This window comes from Felis catus, chromosome C1, assembly GCF_018350175.1.
Source record: "Felis catus isolate Fca126 chromosome C1, F.catus_Fca126_mat1.0, whole genome shotgun sequence".
NCBI lineage: Eukaryota > Metazoa > Chordata > Mammalia > Carnivora > Felidae > Felis > Felis catus.
The window spans coordinates 101,563,197-101,580,225 of NC_058375.1; the positions used below are offsets into that span (position 1 = coordinate 101,563,197).

General features: G+C 36.9%; 1 long non-coding RNA gene across 1 annotated transcript in view; it reads left to right on the plus strand.

Moving 5' to 3' along the window:
- LOC123379031 overlaps positions 1–16,607 on the plus strand; it is a 29,426-nt gene extending 12,819 nt beyond the window's left edge. The window contains exons 2-3 of the long non-coding RNA XR_006582955.1: positions 15,028–15,086; positions 15,180–16,607. This is a non-coding gene — a long non-coding RNA (uncharacterized LOC123379031). The remainder of the gene's footprint in view (positions 1–15,027; positions 15,087–15,179) is intronic.
- Positions 16,608–17,029: the final 422 nt, after the last annotated feature.

Here is a 17,029-nt window from a genome sequence, read left to right on the forward strand (position 1 = left end):
TTGCCAAGGGAGACTACAATTAGAACTGAAATTACAAATAGAAAAAATAGAAAGAAAAATGGACAAAAAGACCAACAGCACAAACTTGAGATGGTGCACAAATTACAAATTTAAAAAAAAATAGTATTAAGAATTCAGAAATAGAAAAGGTGGGAAAAAACATAGAGCTAAGAATAAATCACAAAACCAAGCAAAAAAATATTATTTTTGTGTAAATACATTAACACTTTTGAACTTATTTTACTACAGAATGGTTAAAACAGGAGTTAGCTAGTTCCTACACTGATATGAATATCATCTACATGATATAAATATATCATACTGGCTATTTGGCCACTATGGTTGCTTATAGATAACATATATATAAATAAATATAGCATATGTCAGATGTGATCATGGATTCTGAGAACACAATTGGTTTCATAGTTCTTAAATAATTAGCTATAAATGAAGGCCAGTTAGAATAAGTAGGAAAGTATTGAGGTAAAGTATATATGTATGTGCATGAAGAGATGAAATGGTACATGTACAAAAATACTTAGTCATATAAAACACTTTACCATGATAAGAGTAATGACCTACAGTAAGGGACAGAGCTAGCCTAGGATGACTTCACCTAGAAGAAAACAGGGGAACAAATACTCTGACTTGATTCTCTTTCCAATCTCAGATCTAGGGTTCCCCACTGGCTGATAGCAATGAAACCAGTGAGCAAGGGAGCACATGGATGTAAATTCTAGGCTCCTGGGGCACAGAGTTAAGTAGAAAAGGGTGGAGAGGGGATCCAGAGGTACAAGCAGAAGTAGCACACTGACTTTAATGGAAATGCTTCAAATGTTTATTTTTTAAGTAAAGTATTTGCTGAAGTTTGGAGTAGATTACTTTTATCAGGTTAGGAATGTTCCCTCCCATCCCCAATTATCATCACAAAGTTGAATTTTTAATCCTTTTTCCTACCTCTGTTGAGATAATTGTATGGTTTCCTCCTTTAATCTGTTATTGTATTGATCTAAATTGGTATGTTTTCTGATGTGAACCATCTTTGCATTTCATAGATTTAATACTACTTGGTATCAATATATTTTCTGTCAAGACTTTTTATCTACTGAAACAAGTTATATAGATAAAAATTGTGAATTTCCTAAAGGTTTGGTGAAATGTGTTTATAAAATCCTCTGAATTTAATGCTTTATTTCAGGAAAGGGGGCTTAAATTAAAATTGATTCAGTTTTTCTTTAATGATTGCTCTATAATTAAGGTTTTGTAGTTCTTCATGAATCAATTTTGTTAAATTATATTTTCTATAAATTGGTTTCATCCACATTTTACAAATTATGAACATATAGTGCTTATAGCATTATATATTTTTTAAATTATTTACATTATCTACTTTATGTGTGATCATGTTATCCTACTCATTCTTTTTTTTCTTTTTCTTTTTCTTTTTTTTAATTTTTTTTCTTTTCTTAACCATGAGAATCATCTATGAATTTTTTTTTGTAAACAATTCCACTGGAAAAGTTGTCAGAATAATAAAAGAAGTTCTCTATATCCTTCTCCCAAGGATCACACTCATGTTTTCCCAACAGTTTCAGTAGCTCCTTTTAGCAAACAAGTCAATCCAGGAACACATGTTGTTCCATTTGTCATGTTTTTATAGTTTTGTTCAATCTGGAACATTCTTCATTTTTTTCTTGAAGGTCTATTATGACTTTTATAACCTTTGCATTTAAATTTTTTTTTTCAATTTTTAATTTAAATTCTAGTTAGTTAGCATATAGTGTAATATTAGTTTTAGGAGCAGTATTTAGTGATTCATCACTTACATAAAATACCCAGTGCTCATCACAAGTGGCCCTCTTAATACCCACCACCCATTTAGCCTATCCCCCCCCACCCCCCTCCCCTCCAGCAACCCTCAGTGTGTTCTCTGTATTTAAGAGTCTCTTTTATGGTGTGTCTCCCTCTTTTGTTTTCCTTCTCCTATGTTTATCTGTTTTGTTTCTTAAATTCCACATATGAGTGAAATCGTGGTATTTATCTTTCTCTGACTGACTTATTTTGCTTAGCATAATACACTCTAGCCCTACTCATTCTTTTTTTTTTTTTTTGATGGTTATTTATTTATTTTAAGAGAGTGTGAGCAGGAAATGAATAAAGAGAGAGAGAGAGAGTCCCAAACAGGCTCCGTGCTGTCAGCTCCGAGCCCAACTCGGCTCCATCTCATGAACTGTGAGATCGTGACCTGAGCCAAAATCAAGAGTTGAATGCTTAACAAACTGAGCCACCCAGGCGCCCCTAGCCCTACTCATTCTTAATATTATGTTGGTCTTTTGAGGCTTGTCTCTTCTGTTTGTTTCAAGTATCAGCTTTTATTTTTCTGAATCACCTCTACTGTTTATTTGTTGGCTCTTGCATTACTATTTTCTTTTATCCTTATCATTTTCTCCTTTCCACTGCTTTAAATTTGTAATTCTTTTGGTTACTTCATGAGTTAAGCAGTTTATTAGTTTTCAGTGTTTTTTGTTTTGTTTTGTTTTCTAATATGTCCTTTTAAGGCCATACATTCTGCCTGCAAATACTATTTTAAGTATGTCCCACAAGCTCTGGTAAGTAATGCTCTGTCATTTAGCTTCCAAATATTTTTAATTCACTATGACTTTTTATTCTTAATGTATTAAATATATAGAATTGTGGGTCTCTTAAGTTTTCCATGTGATTTTTTAACACACCAATTTGGGGGGTATCTTTTCTTTGGTTTCTAATTTTATTACATACTGGTGAAAGAACATGTGAAATTTCAAGACACGTCCTTTCTGGATTGGTGTGTTTTATAAATAATCAATGTAATTTTGAAATAAATATGTAATTTCTATTCCTTGGGTAATGAGATTATATCCAGCTTGTAAATGGTGTTATGTAAAGTTGATCAATCAGAAAGGCGTATGATAATTTCCCTCTATTAATTTTATGATTTTGGTAATTTAATCAGTTCTTACCTGTGTGTGTCAATGCTTTTTTAGATACACATATGCTCATAATTTTAGTTGGGGGATATTTCATTTTATCATTATGTAATGTTGTAATGTCCCCCTTTATCCATATTAATACGTTTGTCTCAAGTTCCTTTTTTCTGATTTTAATAAACCAGTATTGAGCAGCTTTATAGTGGTGGAGAATTAATATGGAATGATTTTTACCTTTTCCATTTTCTGTCTTTATTAACATATTTGGCAGAACCCACAGCTTTTCAGTCACTTTCAGCCATTAAAAATTCAGTCCAATCTAGTCCAAAACTCCAGTCTCCTATATAATTCAAGGCTATCTCATCCTTATCCGCTAGTTGCATACTACCTTTCCATTTCAGATCCCACACAGCCCAGGAGTTCCTCCAATTAATGAATTTCTCATCCAAATTAGTGTTGAAATTTATTTTAAAGTAAAAATTGAAACAAATAAAATTACTATATCTTTGCACAGAAATGAATAACAAAATGAGAAAGAAAATAAGAAAACATTAAAATTACTGTTCTGACTCTCAAACAACTTTACCTTAAAATATCTAGAGCTAGGAATCCTGGAAGGAGAAGAAAGAGAGGGGGAGAAAAAAGAAATATTTGAAGAAATAATGGCTAAGACCAAAAATGCTCAACAAAATATTAGCAAACTGGATTAAGCAATACATTAAAAGTAACATTCACCATGATCAAGGGAGATTTATTCTGGGGATGCAAAGATGGTGTAATATTTTCAAATCAATCATGATATGCTATATCAACAAAGTGAAGGATAAAAATTATATGATAATAGATGCAGAAAAACCATTTGACAGAATTCAACACCAATTCACGATAAAAACACTCTCAATGAAGTGGCTTTATTTTTTTTCATGTTTATTTTTTGAGAGAGAGAGAGAGAGAGAGACCAGGGGAGAGGCGGAGAGAGAGAATCCCAACAGGCTCCATGCTGTCAGCACAGAGCCTGACACAAGGATCGATCCCATGAACCATGAGATCATGACCTGAACTGAAGTCAAGAGTCAGATGCTTAACCAACTGAGCCCCAACAAAGGGCACCCCAACAAAGTGGGTTTAGAGGGAACATGCCTCAATACAATAAAGGCCATATATGAAAAACAAACAGCTAACATCTTAATGGTGAAAAACTGAGAGCTTTTATTCTAAAACGAGAAATAAGACAAGGATGGCCATTCTTGACACTTTTATTCAACATAATACTGGAAATTCTAGCCAAAACAGTCAAGAAAAAGAAATTATAGGCATCTGTATTGGTAAAGAAGTTAAACTGTCACTGTTTACAGATGACGTATACTACGTGTAGAAAACCCTAGAGTCCACCAAAACACTACTAGAAGTAATAAATAATTTCAGTAAAGTTACATCATACAAAATGAATACCCAGAAGTTGGTGGCATTTCTGTACACCAAAAATAAAGTAGCAGAAAGAGAAATTAAGAAAACAACTCCATTTACAATTTCACCAAAAAGAATAAAATACTTAGGAATAAAATTAACCAAAGAGGTGAAAGACCTGTACTCTGAAAACTGTAGAACATTGATGAAAGAAATTGAAGATGATGCAAACAAATGTAAATATAGTCCATGCTTCTGAATTGGAAGAACTAATATTGTTCAAATGTCCATATTACCCAAAACAATCTACAGATTCAATGCAATCTCTATCAAAATACCAGCAGCATTTTTCACAAAACTAGAACAAATAATACCAAAATTTGCATGGAACCACAAAAGATGCTGAATAGCCAATGAAATCTTGAGAAGGAAAAACAAAGCTGTATGTATCACAATTCCAGATCTCAAGATATACTACAAACGTGTAGTAAGCAAAACGATATGGTACTGGCACAGAAATAGACACATAGATCAGTGGAGCAAAATACAGAGTCCAGAAATAAATGCATGATTCTATGGTCAATTAATCTATGACAAAAGAGACAAGAATATACAATGGGGAAAAGACAGTCTCTTCAATAAATAGTGCTGGGAAAACTGGACAGCTACATGTAAAAGAGTGAAACTGTACTACTTTCTCACACCATACAGAAAAATTAACTCAAAATGGATTAAAGTCTCAAATTTGAGACCTGAAAGCATAGAAATCCTAGAAGAGAACACAGGCAGTAATCTCTCTGACATCAACCATAGCCACATTTTTCTAGATACACCTCCTAATGCAAGGGAAACAAAAGCAAAAATAAACTATTGGGACTACATCAAAATAAATTTTTGCACAATGAAGGAAACCATCAATGAAACAAAAAGGCAACCTACTAAATGGGAGAAGGTATTTGCAAATGATATATCTGTTAAGGGGTTAATAACTAAAATGTAGAAAGAACTTACACAACTCAACACCAAACAATCAATCTGATTTTCTAATGGGCAGAGGACTTGAATAAATATTTTTCCAGAGAAGACATACAGGTGGCCAGCAGAACATCAGAGGATGTTCAATGTCAGTAATCATCAGGGAAATAGAAAATCAAAATGAGATATATCATCACCTTACTCCTTTCAGAATAGCTACAATCAAAAAAAGGACAAGAAGTAACAAGTACTGGCAAAGATATGGAACAAAAAGGAGCATCTGTACACTGCTGGTGAGAATGTAAGTTGGTACAGCCACTTTGAAAAATAATATAGAGCTTTCTCATAAAATTAAAAACATAAATACCATATGAACCAGTAATACCACTACTGGGTATTTACCCAGAGAAAACAAAAACACTAATTTGAAAAAATATGTGCACCCCTACTTTTATTATAACATTATTTTTTTTAATTTTAATGTTTTTTTTTTAATTTTTTTTCAACGTTTTTTATTTATTTTTGGGACAGAGAGACAGAGCATGAACGGGGGAGGGGCAGAGAGAGAGGGAGACACAGAATCGGAAACAGGCTCCAGGCTCTGAGCCATCAGCCCAGAGCCCGACGCGGGGCTCGAACTCCTGGACCGCGAGCTCGTGACCTGGCTGAAGTCGGACGCTTAACCGACTGCGCCACCCAGGAGCCCCTATTATAACATTATTTATAATAGCCATGATATGGGAGCAACCATCAATGGATGAATGGATAAAGAAGTGATAGACACGCACACGCACATACACACACAGTGGAAAAATATTCAGCCATAAAAAAAGGATGAGAGCATACCATTTGAGACAACATGAATGGATCTAGACAATATTAAGCTAAGTGAAATAAGTCCTGTAAGAAAGACAAATACCATTATGATTTCCCTCATACCTGGAATCTAAAAAACAATGAATAATCAAAAAGGAGAATCAAATGTGTAAATACACAGAACAAAGCAATGGTTGTGGGGTTGGGGGTAGTGAGTGAAAGGGAGCAGGAGATACAGGCTTCCAATTATGGAATGAATAAGTTACAGAAATAAAAGGCACAGAATAAGGAATACAGTCAATAATACAGCATTGGTGACAGATGGAAGCTGTACTTGTGGGAAGCATAGCATAATGTATAAACTCATTGAATAGCTATGTTGTACACCCACAACTAATATGGTGTATCAAATACACTCAAATAAATTTTATTTAAAAAGAAAAAAAAAAGAATGGCTGTGGTGCCTGGGTGGTTCAGTTGGTTAGGTGTCCGACTTCGGCTCAGGTCATGATCTCATGGTTTGTGAGTTCAAGCCCTGAGTCGGGCTCTGTGCTGACAGCTCAGAGCCTGGAACCTGTTTCGGATTCCGTGTCTCTCCTCTGCCCCTCACACTCTCTCTCTCTCAAAAATAAATAAACATTAAAAAACTTTTAATAAAAAATTTAAAAATGGCCAAATTTTTAAAAGTTTGCAATACACACCAAATCACAGATGCAGAAGATTTAGAGGACACCAAAGCAGGATAAATACCAAAAAAAAAAAAAAAAAAATCTATAACTAGGCATGTCATATTCAAATGGCAGAAAATCAAAGACAAACATCTTAAAAGAAGCAAGAGAAAGAAAGCTACTTATAAAGGAATAAGAATTATATTGGACACAGCTTTAGGAAATAATGCAAACAAGAAAAGAGCAGGGTGAAATATGTAAAGTGTTGAAAAGAAAAAAAACTGCCCAGAAGTTTTTTAGGTTTCCAGCAAAATTCTTCAACAGTGAGGGAGAAATACTTTCTCAGACAAACAAAAACTGAGGGACTCTTGCCAACAGAGCTGCATTGGCAAGAAATGTTCAAAGAAATTCTTTAGATAGAATGAATTATATAACATTCTGGAAAAGACAAAACTATGGGGACAATAAATGATCAGTTTTGTGGGTGTTTTGGTTTGGTTTGGGTTTTTTGCCAGAGTTTCAGGTGAAAGGAGTGTGTGGAACACAAGACTTTTAGAGCAGTGCAACTATTCTATATGTTATTATCACGAGGGATACATGACTCTATTTTTGCCAAAATGCATAGAACTACACAACATAGAATATACCCTCATGTGAACTATAGACTTTAGTCAAAAATAAAGTATCAATATTGTTTCATTAGTTGTAGCACACTATTTGTAGCACACTAATGCAAGATGTTAATAATAGAGGGAAACTGTGCAGGGACAAAAAAAAAAGATATACAGGAATTCTCTGTACTTCTGCACAATTTTTTTGTAAACTGAAAGCTCCCCTTAAAAAAATGAAATCTAGGGGCACCTGGGTGGCTCAGTTGGTTAAGTGTCTGATCAGCTCAGGTCATGATCTCAGCAGTTTGCGCTGCATGTCAGGCCCATGTCAGGCTCTGTGCTGACAGCTCGGAGCCTGGATCCTGCTTCGGATTCTGTGTCTCCCTCTCTCTCTACCCCTCCCCTGCTCATGCTCTCTCTCTCGGTCTCTCAAAAATAAATAAATGTTAAAAAAAATTGTTTTTAATGAAATCTAGTAATTTAAAATTTTTTACAGTTTTGGGGCGCCTGAGTGGTTCCATCAGTTAAGCATCCGACTTTGGCTCAGGTCATGATCTCACGGTCTGAGTTCGAGCCCCACATCAGGCTCTGCACTGACAGCTCAGAGCCCTGGAGCTTGCTTTGGATTCTGTGTCTCCTTCTCTTTCTGTCCCTCCCCCACTCATGCTCTCTCTCCCTCTCTCAAAAATAAATAAACATTAAAAATTTTTTTTTAATTTTTACAGCTTTAAAAATAGCTATGTATATACTGCGTGTGTGTGTGTGTGTGTGTGTGTGTGTGTGTGTGTGTGTGTGGAGAGAGAGAGAGAGAGGGAAAGAGAGAGAAAGGGAGGGAGTGGGGAGAATATTAAAGAGATTCTTGGGGCATGGCAGGGATAAGAGTAAAGTATTAATTATCTGAATAATGTTTTAATGTCCCACTTCAGCTTCTGCCAGAAGCCAAGAAATTGTTACGAAGAATAGTTTTAAGACCTTAGTTATTTTTCTTACTACATCTTAGCTTCATCACCTGGGTGAAGTCAGCATGCGTTGGGAACTTTTCTGTGGGTCACTGGGTTCCCACACAGATGATGCAATGGAAAAACAACACATAAGCAAGGGAAATGATTTGACTTTGTTATTGCAAAGAGAATTTTTGGTTGGCCATATAATATGCTGGAAATCAGACCTTGCACCCCAGGATCACACAGCTGTCCTTCTGCCATCTAATTTTTCTCTGTCAGAATGTTAGAGCCACTGTAGAATACCTTGAAGACTTTTGTTGTTGTTTTTCACAACATTCGTGTACGAATCCCTGAATTAGGAGTCCCATGCTGTGCTGATGTGATTCAGAAAAGCAAATGCAGAACAAATGACTGAACCAAAGGTCTCAGACTCTGCAAAACCATTAAGTGGTTTTACTGGTTTTTTTCCTCACCTTTCTTCATCCTTCCACTCCCTCATGGTATTTATATTGTGGCCTTTGTCTTCAGAGCAATAGGGAGATGATAAAATATTTTAATCGGAGTGGGCGATAGAGATCATACTTATACGTCAATAAATCATTCTGGTAAAAAAAGATCAGGAGGCAAAAACCGGACATTCCCTATTAGGAGGCAGTTCTAGTCTCCTAGAGGAGAGAAGGCTCTTCCTTTACAAGGATATCTGCATTTTAACAGTTAATCCCTTCACTTAAAAGAAGGGAGTAAAACTTCAGATGTTCTTAAATTATGAAGGAAGACATTTTGAGTAGTCCCAGAGCCCCTGAAATTACTCTAATTATCTTTCGGTACTAATGTACTTTTTGAAATTAAAGAAAAAAATAATGCAGTCAAGCTGAATATTTCTTGCTCACTTACCCAATGGCATTTGGACTGCAAGGTAACATCTCATACTCTGATTACTGAAAAAATTTAGACCCACTGGAGTCATTTGAAGGTTTGATTTCAGTCTCAGTAAAGTGACATGATTTTGCTATTCTCAACTGATCTTTATTGGCAAATAGATGATTAAGCCTGCTGGTATTACACAAAATGCATGGGTTAGTCGGTGAGGGCAATAAGGCTTGGTTACTCATGTACTAAAGTATATATTTAAACAGCAGCTGAGCCCCTAGAACCATTCTTGGCATTGTGGGGGATATAAAAATTCATAAGACACATTACGTACCCTTGAAGGAACATATAGAAGAGGTAAGACATGTACACAAATAAACCAAAGAAGAATATACATGTTATTTAAAATTACCTAGGAATATTCAGAAAAGGAAGAAATCTAAGAAACTTTTAAGAGGTTGTATTTGAATAATGTCTTAGCAGCATAGGTAGATGGAAGCAGAGGACATTCCAGTTGGGGGCTTGGCATGAACAAAGGCAATATTCACATAACGGTGAGATGTCCAATTAGGGTGGAGCGTAGAGAACCAAAAAAAAATTTAAGTTCTGAGACTGAAATGGAATGTGGAGCCAGATTGCAAACAGCCATGAGTAGCAGGCTGAGGATCCCAAGCTCATACTTTCTTAGTCATAGAGAGACTAATTAAGGTTTTACAATGGGGAATAGAGAGCAGTGGTATATGGAATTGTAGGAATTTTTCTATCTAAGACAGTGTTTCTCAAAAATGCCCAGGGTTGTACCTCACCTCTGGAGATCCTGAATTAATTGGTCTGGTCATCTGCGTTTAAAATTTTTTTTTAATGTTCTTATTTTTGAAAGAGAAAGAGAGAGAGACAGAGTGCAAGTAGGGAGGGGCAGAGAGAGAGAGGGAGACACAGAATCTGAAGCAGGCTCCAAGCTCAGAGCTGTCAGCACAGAGCCCTACGTGGGGCTCGAACTCACGAACCACGAGATCATGACCTGAACCCAAAGTCGGATGCCCAACCGACTGAGCCACCCAGGCGCCCCTGGTCATCTGTTTTTTAGAAGCTCCCAGGGTATTATGTTCAGTCAGTGCTGAAAAACAAAAAACAAAAAAATGCTACTTTAGGATGTATCTGCTCCACTCACAATAACCTCTCCTCCTACTATATAATTTGCAAGGCCTAGTGCAAAATGAAAATGCAGAGGTGGTCCTTCGTTCAAAAATTATTAAGAATTTCAAGATGGCAACATTAAACCAAGGGTGGGGCCCTTCCGAGCCTAAGACCCTGCATGGCTGCAAGAGTCACACAACCATGAAGCCAGCCCCGCCTCCCTCCTTGTTTTTCTGTGAACTGGCATTACCCAAACCTAGGTGAGGGCTATCCACAGCCATGTTGAAGTTTCTTCACTCCATTCCCCCAGCCATAGCTGATGAGTGCAGCCCAAGCTGTGTAATGTAATCTACTCAACAACACAATGCAGTAACTGAGACTGAGGGAGTGTACGTAAATTGCCCAAGATCATACATTTAGACCATAGCAGATCTGAGGTACAAATCTAGACAGCTGGACTCAGAAACAGAGCTTTGCCGCCCAATGTGCTTCATGTCAGATAATGGTGTGATCTTAAATAAGGTATATGACAAAGCTAAGACTCAGTTCCTTCCAGCCAATATAATAAATAACAATGTATTTGTAAATTTTTTTACATATGCCACCTATAAAATACTTTCTTGAATGATTACTTAAATAACAGTTTGGTTGGTATTTAACAACCCCTTTTCTTTCTTTTTTTTTTTTAATTTAATGTTTATTTTTTTATTATTTTTTCATGTTTATTTTTGAGAGAGAAAGAGAGACCCAGTGTGAGCGGGGGAGGGGCAGAGAGAGAGAGGGAGACACAGAATCCGAAGCAGGCTCCAGGCCCCAAGCTGTCAGCACAGAGCCCAACACAGGGCTCAAATTCACTAACTGCAAGATAGTGACCTGAGCTGAAGTCAGACACTCAACTAACTGAGCCACCCAGGCACCCCAACAACCCTTTTTCAAGATTTTTTTTTAAGAAAAAAAAAAACTGGCTTCAGGATAGTACACACAATGCTTTGTCTCAAACTGCAGTCCTTTCCTTCCATTTCCACTGCCTTCTTTTTAATCTAGGACTTTATTACTCATTCTGAGACTATTCCAATAGCCTACATCTAAGCTTTCACTGTTCCGCATTGCCCCAAATCACTTTCCTTAAAGCACTGCAATAAATACCACCCACCCTGCTTAAAATCCCACATACTGGTTGCCACTAGCAGGACCCATTGATTCACCCCATCAATAACTTAAATGAAATTCTAGTTTTCCCATCAGTTCAATTCCTAACTGAGGCAGGAAACGTACCAGTGCCTCCCACCCCCACTTCTCAATCTAGCGAGCCTAAATATTTAGTCATTCCCTATTGCCCAAAGGGCTGTCACAACAGCAGCATCTTCACAGAACCTGTGTTCCCAGTGATGACTCCCGGGCATGTGTGTCACAAGAGTATTTTGCCTCATCCTGTGCCCTCCCCTACCACACATTCCTACCCCCTTTGCTCAGGGAGTATAATATGGCCCTGCCTTGGTTGTTTTTAATTCCATCTGTTTTTCTAACTCAACAAGCCCCGTTAGACTTGGAATCCTTTCCTCTGTTAAATGCAAACAAAATACTATACTTGAGGGAATACTGAGACAAAAATGATATGGTCCCTGCCTTCAAGAAGGCATGAGGATTGACTAATAAGTTAGATTATAAATCAATAACTATAAGGCACAATAAAATGAACACCATAGTAAATGGGTAAACAAACTTCTTGGGAATTCAAAGAGGGAAAGCTCTAAATTTTGGCTTCAAGGACTGGAAAAAACTAAACAAAGGAGTGGTATTTGATCTGGCTCTTGGAGAATAAGCAAGAGTTTGACGGACAGAGAAGAGAATTCCAGAGTAAGCAAAGGCATAGACAAAGTCACCGAGTATAATGTGTTTAGAAAATAACAGTCTAATGTGACTGAATTTCAGGGTCACATTAAATTAACTGACATTACAAAGCATACTGGTTTCATGTTACAAAGCTGAATAACTATCAGTGCAAATAATACTGCGATTACAAATTAAAGGTCAGGGGTGCCTGAGTGACTCAGTCAGTTAAGTGTCCAACTTTGTCTCGTGGTCTGTGAGTTCAAGCCCCGCGTCGGGTTCTGTGCTGACAGCTCAGAGCCTGGAGCCTGCTTCAGATTCTGTGTCTCCCTCTGTCTGCCCCTCCCCACTCATGCTCTGTCTCTCTCTCAAAAATAAATAAACATAAAAAAATAAAAAATAGATTTTACAAAAGGTCAAAATTAATACTAATCTGATTTATCAAACAAAAGGACTTCAGCATCATGATCCATGCCAATTTACATGTGAAATACATTTGTGTTTAAAATCTTATGTTTTAATCTAGATCACTAGAGTGAATTTAGTATACTAATTAGACACCTTTTGGAATTATACATTTCTAGTGAAATGGCATCAATGTTGTAATTCTCTATTTGAATTCTCTGTTAGAATTCTCTATTCTCCCACTTGACTGGGAATCCCTTAAAGGCAGGGACCCTGCATAAGTCACCATGTATTCCTTCCTATTACCTGACACATGGTAAGTATGCCTTAAGTATTTATGAAGGGAGAGAATGAATTGCAACTTATGTGCCTTACCACCAGAAATTTTGAATTCCCACAATCAGTAATTTCACAGATTAAATAATAAAATACCACCACAGCACTAACCCTTAGTCAGGATTCAAATATTGGTATCTTTCAATTATAGTAATTCTCAAAAGAAATTGATTTCCAGGACAGTCCCCTATACCTTCTTATCAATAGCTACAGAGTGTAAAGCTAAAAATAATGAGCATAGGACCAAAAGAATAGTAACAATACTTAATGATTATTTCGTGTTTTCAGTATACAAATTGCTTGGTGTGTACCAATTTATTTGAGCTACAACCCTGAGAGGTATGAGTTATTGAAATCACCATTTGCCAATGAAGAAAGTTAACGTCAGATGATGTCATAAATTGCTCAAGATCACATGTGTGTGAACTGTAGAGCTAAGTTTTGAACATTAAATTATCTTACCATACTTACTAGAGTAGAAAACGCACTGATATTTCAGAAACACTTACCATATCAACTTACAAATTAACCAGAAAAATCTCACTAACCATATTCCTCAATCAATAAAATAGTACACTTCTTTCTACCCTGTATGTGAACTTCCTTTCTGTTTGAGGAAGTTTATACCATAGAAGTTTCGGGGGCAGTCAGAACTACCTCCTACTTATAGAGGCTGAAAAGCCAAATACTTGATTTCCCAGCCTCTGATTTGGCATGGATGTAAGCACTTGACCTGTATTTAGTGACCAGATGTCTCCACCCCAGACTCTGGATCTGGGTGCTGGTGCCACAGAGAAGAAGGATAAAGGAGACCCCATAAGCAGTTCTTGAACATGGCTTGGACTGCCTGGCCTCCCTCATTTCCTGCTTAATTGCCCAATCTTATTCTCTACCTTTCCAGGGATTCTAATAGGTTTTCAATAAATTGCTTTTCCACTTAAATCAGCTGGAATACATTTATTTGCTCACAATTATGAATCCTAAATAACAGATGCAGTGATGTGCCTCATTAATAGCCAGGTGGTACAGGCCCAGTTTGTCTGTCAGTAAGTGTTGGGCTTTTTTCGCACCAAATTGGGATATAACCAAGTCAGAAAAAGACACATTGTGGAACGAAAAGGTTTAGGAACCAATGCAGTAGACTAATTTATTCATTTATTGCTGTCATGTTCACAATATTTTGCGTATACCTTTACATTCCACAGTGAAAACTTGCCAGTGTTCTATGTTCTGACCTGAAAGTTGTGCTGCTTCTTCTCACGGTGTTGTCACTTGCTAATCTTCAGTGCTGGCCCAGTGTGCAGGAAATATACAACAAAGCCTAGTAGTTCCCAAGAAGGGGTGCCCATCAGAATCTCCTATGGAACTTTTTTTTTAAACATAGACTTCCAGGTCTGTTAAATTAGAATGTCCAGAGATGGTACCAACACAGGGAAACCTACTCCTCTGAGGACTCTATAGCGTACTTGTGATTAAGAACCTCTTGGCTTGTTCACTATTTCTATTTGAATATTTCATGTGTTTCACTTAAAGGAATCCCACTGTGGTGGTCTCTTAATACAAATAATCTAAAGAGAAATTATTAAGTTTAATTTTACCTATCAACACCACAATTTTCTTCCTGGTTTCTTTAGGAAACTCTCTCAAATATTAATGCATTGACTCACATAGCCTTCCTAATATCAATAGAGTCCCTATGACTCTATACCAAGGTTTGTCGTCTATAAAATATTTTAATAATAGGTTTTCTACAGAGCTTTTGAGTAATCGTGGCAATTAGAAGAATTAAAGAAGAGTTATTTTTTTAAGCCAAAGTGATTAAAGTCCTATTATATTATCATCACTGAAGACTGAAAATGAAAACAGGAGGATGACGTCATCAGCACTGTGTGAGGTCAGGAAATTAATCATGACTTTCACAGCTCAAACATTGTCAAGTAAACAGATTGTCCAAGACTTCAACACCTTCTATGCTCTAAATTTAAAACTCTGGTAGGTTCTCAGTGTTTTCTCAGACATGCCTTTGAAGAATCTTCACATTCCTTTTTATTTTTTATCCCAGGATTCTGACCAATTTGAAGTGACTTCACTCATCCAAGACAAGGCAACTTGATCTGTCCTGTGAGTAAACTTCATAAAGTCAAGTCTGGTAGATTCCACAGCATTTCATATTGTGATGAGAACTGTCTCTCCTTACTTTAAAATTTTTTTCAGGTTTCATACTGTCTTAAGCCTGTATCGTATGTCCCAGGGGAAAACAGTTTCCTTACAAAAGTTGGAGCTGATGACCTGGTACTTGTTTTTATGGCTTCCTCCTGAGTGTGAACTTCCCTAATCCCATGTGCCAAGTGCAGTAAAAAATAATGTGATAAATATTTTCATCTGTCTGGTCTCAGTTGTACTTTGGTGTATTATACAATGTAATAAGATTTATTTTGAATGGCATACATTTTTTGTGGGATACAAATCTACCACGTTAATTTGTAGGGTTGAGTGTAATGCGTGCAGAGGAAGGATGGAGGGAGCTTCTGAGATAAGATTTCTGAAAGGAGGAGAGAATTTTAATTCTCCTCAATCCATAGTGTTCCACCCGAAGCTTATTTAGGACAGTAGCTAAAATTGAGAGACCTGCATGCAAAGATGCCAACTCTAACAGTGAATGAGGAGGAGAGGGTAGAATCTGAGGAATGACATCTGAGAAAAATTCAAAAAGAAAAGAGAAGTCAAATAGGATAAGGTAAACCAAGAAAATATGGTGTTCCAGAAGCCATGAAGGAGAGGGTTTTGAGAAAGAAGAAATGAGAGGATGAGAATCAAGGGAACTTTTGGAGGAGCAAAAGAGTCTTGAGCTTCTTTACAGGCTAAACAGAAGAAACTGGTAGGGATAGAGGCATGGAAGGTACAAGAGCAAAAAGAGGGAGTCCCAAAGGCGGGGGGCAGGGGGAGGCCCACAGGACAGCCAGTGGGATGGCTACTGCTTCTCTAACTTTCAGCAATGATCTTGTCTCCTGCCACACAGAAAGCATAGAAGACACCAGGTTGGCACTCTGCCTCCTGGCCCCTCACAAAGACACTTAGAAATGTATCTTTGTCTATTCCTCTCCCTTCTTCCTTCCCTTCCATCTGTGTAGAAGATGTGTCTCTCGTCACGAACAAGGTTAATCTCTATATGGGTACATAAAAATGGGATTGATGTAAGCGCCTTGGGCGGCTCAGTCGGTTAATCCTCCAGCTCTTGATTTCAGCTCAGGTCAGGATCTAATGGTTCCTGAGTTCAAGCCCCATGTCTGGCCCCATGTCTGGCTCCACACTGACATTGCAGAGCCTGCTTGGGATTCTCTCTTTCTCCCTCTATCTCTGCCCCTCCCTTGCTCGCATGCATGCATGCTTTCTCTCTCTCAAAATACGTAAATAAACTTAAAAAAAAATATGACTCGCTAATGTTTGCCACATATATCACTATATGCCTAAGGAACATAAGAAGTATGAATTGACCTCTGATATGTTTAGATATGTGCAGTAGCATATACTTTATTTGTTTATTTTTTTAGCTTTAAAGACCTCTTTATTATTTTTTTTAATTCTTTTAGTTTATTTTTTTAATTTACATCCAAGTAAGTTAGCATATAGTGCAACAATGATTTCAGGAGTAGATTCCTTAATGCCCCTTCCCCATTTAACCCATCCCCCTCCCACAACCCCTCCAGCAACCCACTGTTTGTTCTCCATATTTAAGAGTCTCTTATGTTTTTGTCCCCCTCCCTGGCTATACAATGGATCACTCTTTCATTCAAATGAAATTTGACCACTCATTAATATAGCCATTGGTAAGACTCTTCTTTTTAGGATATCATGAACAAATATTAAACAGTTGATCTGGATTGACCATATAATCCATCCAATTATTTGAATAATCTAAGTACTCAAATAATCTAAAACACATTCCTTTTAATATTACATCATATAGATACAGTCTTTAGCTTTACTGAACGTAAAAAACGATACAGCCAAAGCTCAAGTCAGAGCAATGGTAAGAGTGGGAAGAATGAACTGTCTCATTTGTA